The sequence below is a fragment of the Austrofundulus limnaeus genome, unplaced genomic scaffold, assembly GCF_001266775.1.
Source record: "Austrofundulus limnaeus strain Quisiro unplaced genomic scaffold, Austrofundulus_limnaeus-1.0 Scaffold82, whole genome shotgun sequence".
NCBI lineage: Eukaryota > Metazoa > Chordata > Actinopteri > Cyprinodontiformes > Rivulidae > Austrofundulus > Austrofundulus limnaeus.
In genome coordinates, this window is record NW_013952484.1 from 1,819,057 (window position 1) to 1,822,176 (window position 3,120).

General features: G+C 38.4%; 1 protein-coding gene across 2 annotated transcripts in view; it reads left to right on the top strand.

The window, feature by feature from the left end:
• Window positions 1–3,120, top strand: part of akap12b (A kinase (PRKA) anchor protein 12b) — a 40,082-nt gene that overhangs the window by 30,814 nt on the left and 6,148 nt on the right. The window lies entirely within an intron of this gene.

Genomic DNA, 3,120 nt, shown 5'->3' on the forward strand with positions numbered 1-3,120 from the left:
ATATATATATATATATATATATTTGCTTTTACCCAGTGATTTGCTTTTAAAATCACTGTCTAAATTTGCTTTTAGACAGTGATTTTAGAATATCCTTGGATCTAAAAGTGTTTTATTTCAATTTATTTTATTTTACTTTGAATGTGAGTGTATAGTATACAAAGGCATTGTTGTCCTGAGGGTGTGGTTGGTCAGATCTGTGGTTTCTGGTTGGATGAGTGATTTCACTTTGGCTCCTGTAGAGTCTGAATCAGTCAGAGGAGCAAATGTTTCAACTCACAAACATGATTTGTGTCCAAAAACAAAAAGGTTTCCTTTGAGCTCTGATGTTTGCATCTTAAACACAGTCTGAACTTTTGGGTTGAAAGAATTATCAAAACCAGATAAGTAGTATTTGCTTTGATTTTTGATTTATTTACTTTTTTATTTGGGTCTTCTGCACTTCCATCATGAGGTGTTTCAGGGTGTTTGTCCAGAAGAGAGGAGTGTGAAGTTATATTTTTTTTAATATTTTGTGGGGTTTTAACACAAGAAATTACTGATATTTGTATAAAATCGGATTTGTTTTAGCAGAATTGACGAGTTGCATCAAGTTTTGGTTTCGTCTGAGTAACTTTTGTCTCCTTCAGAGATGTTTTGACCACACCTTTAAGATAAGGGGAGGGGGGTGCATTTTGTCTCTGTTTATAGTGGGCTTATGGGGTCTCCTCACCCCCCCTTTTTTAACTGACTTCTTTTGTTTTAAAGCTTCAGCTCCAGACAGCAGTAATCATAGCCGAGATTTGCATAAACTTTGTAAAAGTTCTAGAAAAGAATAGCTGCCATTCAGTTTCCCAGCTGACACCCCCCACCCCCTCCCTTTAAACTCAAGAGGGGTCCTGCCACTGCCACAACAGAAAACACCATCTGACCTCAGTGGAGCTGATTTACGACAATCGAGGGTTTTTTTTTTTTTTGGCCGCAGCTCTGATATTTAATACGATCTCACACATCAGCCCGTCTCCAGCAGAGAGAAGCATCTCAGCTATGGCAGACGTGACACCTACCCACCGCCGTCCCCACCACCGACACCCCACCCATGTCCCTTCATCTTTGAACCTTCCTCTAAACAACTYGTGACACTTTTACTTCAGCCAGGAGATGTTAACTAGTGTGAGAAGGAAAAAAAAAAAAAAAACCTGAGCAGGAAGACGAAGATCAAAAAGATGCTAGCAGTCTGTTAAATCAGCGTGGGTCCTGTTTTATGGATCTACCTTTTTTTTCTCTCCTGCCACTTTCACACAAACACAGACTTCACAGCACTTAATTGAAAACAGCTCAGAGAATCGGCTGTTTAATTAGTTTATTGGATGTTTGTTTGTTTTTGGGGGTAGGGGGGGCAATGTGATTGAATAARTAGTCCTGATGATTACTTGCACTGACGCTAAACTATTTAAATTATGTTTTGATAAGTTTAGGTGCCAGAGTTTCTAACTTCCTTCAAGCTGCAGTGCTTCTTGATAATAGAAAGGTCGACCAGCCCCCTTCCTTTATTTTCAGGGGGCCCAAGGAAGGCTGTGGGTYCATTGTGTTTTTGTATGCGTGTGTCTGCCTTCGAGGGGGGGCAGACCCCCATTCATCCTTGTGTTGTGGAATTTGGGTCAAGGGGATTGGGACTGAATTCAAGGAGGGGTAGTGGTGGGGTCCTGCATTGTTTGGGTTGAATACTTCGTAGACAGAAACAAGACACAGTTTAGCTGAAAAAAAAAAAAAAAAAAAAACCAGAATAAACATTCTTGGAATCTCTCGGTGTCCAGCCTCACGTTATATTTGGAGCATCCTGAAATACGCTTCTTAAAGACAGCATCGCTCACATTCCTCTCCAGTCAAGTGTATGTGGAGGGCACGGGCGTGTCCTCGCTAACGTTACTGAATCAAATCAGTTCTCTTTACAGTTTAAACAGAGGGAAGCTCCAGTGTGTGTAGTAAAACGAAAAATATTCTAAGAACGCAGTACTACCGAGGGAAGCGCCAAACCTATGAATTTGAAAAAAAGTATGTAGGCGGATGCGGCTACACAGTTGTACATTTTTGTGTGAGCAAACATTTTTTCTAAATGATAAGTTTTACRTTTCTCTTTTTTTTTCTTTTACATTTTGCTTTGAATCCATTTTGAAGACGAACTTGAGCAATAGTTTCTTTTCCCTCATAACTGTCACAAGATGATTGTTACAGTGTGAGACATGTGCAGGATTTTTTTTTTTTTTTTTTTTTTTTTGTAGACAACATGGATATCAGATGTAATACGTCACCCTTTACACCTTCCTTTGCCAAGACAGACTCGACAAATAGGCATCTGTGTTCGGTTTGCATTTGTTGTCTCAGCTTTTATTGCAGCATTTGTCTCACATATGTCTAACTACTGAAGGCAAATAAATACAAGGAATATGTGTTTTAATCTTGACATTCAAATCATTTATTTGATTTGACACTGCACTGGGTTCTGCAGAGCCTGTTTGGAGTTACTTGCTACAATACTGACTGAACCAAACAACATTTCCTGGTTATGTTGTCAAACGCTCCCATAAAGATCAAAATGTCTGCATTACTTTGAAGTTAAAAGAATAGTTGGGATTTATTTGAAGTATGCTTCTATGAAAAAATATACACAAATAATATTTCCTTTTGATAGACAGATCTTGAACGCCTCAGTTACGAAACTGACGGCTAGTGAGAGACACCAACTGTGAGAAACTAAAAGCTAGTTTTAGAAGCTATAAGCTAGTTTCAAATACAGTGGCTACTTTAAAAAGCTAACGTCTAGTTTGAGATGCTAATGCTAGTTTGAGAAGCTAACAGTCTGATAAACTGTTAGTTTGACGAAAAGTGAACTGTTCCTGCCTTAAAGGGATTTCCGATTAGTTGTAACGTTAGACTTTATTTGATAAACATATATTTTAATTGTAAAATAAAGACTGTAAAAATACTGTAGGCTGTGTAGTTTAGTAAATTTTTAAAAATATATTTTAACATGGACGGAGCCATTTTATTTACACTCAAAGCATTCTGGGTAAATGATGACGTGGATAGGTCCTCGGTGCGAGGCTGCTAGCGAGCTATATCCACCCTGAAGGTTAATCT